This window comes from Rattus rattus, chromosome X, assembly GCF_011064425.1.
Source record: "Rattus rattus isolate New Zealand chromosome X, Rrattus_CSIRO_v1, whole genome shotgun sequence".
NCBI lineage: Eukaryota > Metazoa > Chordata > Mammalia > Rodentia > Muridae > Rattus > Rattus rattus.
In genome coordinates, this window is record NC_046172.1 from 100,925,579 (window position 1) to 100,926,643 (window position 1,065).

Genomic DNA, 1,065 nt, shown 5'->3' on the forward strand with positions numbered 1-1,065 from the left:
GAATAACACTGAAATGTATATAAGAAATACTCAAGTTAATATAAATAAAATGCATCACCATTGGAATAGACTTTAGGTAAGGATAGTTTGGTACTCTCAATATGATGCTTCCCTGAAGCAGAATATTTTCATAGATGCCCAGAATATTTCCCTGTGGTTTTCTTGGTTGGGTTTGGATCCCAGCAGATTAGGCAGGTGAGTTTCCTCAGACTTAGGAGTCTTTGAGGAAACCAAGGTCCAGGTGGACCAGTGCCGGCTCATGCGGCACACAGTGCATCAGGGTTCAAGACATAGGAGATCCATGTACATCTAAGTCATTTGACAGACATATCTGCCCATGAAACCAGTTTTCCCTGCCCAGGAGAATTCAGCTGACACTGAAAGATGTGATGAAATTTCCTGGGATTGCTTCCTGGCCTCTTTGCACACAGTAGTAACATGCAGCAGCGCACTGGATCCTTAGCTATGTTCCGCGCTAAGCAGCGCTGCTCACAGCTAATTCGAAGAAACCCCACCTTATGCTGGATATCCTAGGATCTTCCTGTGGTGTTTGGGGCACACAGATCTACCACATAGAAAGCTCTTTATCTTTCCTTCCTCACTTTTCTCTCCTTCATCTCTGACCCACCATCTTTGCATGTGTGCCTAGCCCCAAACATAGGTATGTAACTGTTTACAGAGAACACAGAAAATCTGAGAGCGACATAGGGACTTTGGAGAAAGACAGTGAAGTATCCTGAGTAGTCCCTGGTGATTGGGGTGGACTTGGGAGAAGAGATGGTAACAGATCTCAGAGATAGCTCACTGTGACTGCCAGGCTATGAGTAGGACATGTTTCGGATGGGAGGCCAAGCCCATGGCTTGGCAAGCAGGAGAGCATGTGGGGTGAATTGTTTCTCCTTTTGAAATGTGCTTGTGCCCTTCATCAATCAGGTTCCTGGGTTTTCTGTTTTCAGCAGTTGTTCTAAATGAACGCTGCTGCCCCCTGGTGGTCGACAGTTTGGAAGACACGCTGAAGCATCAATCTGGACCCAGATGGTTGGTGTGTATGTCAGGCCTGGGTCC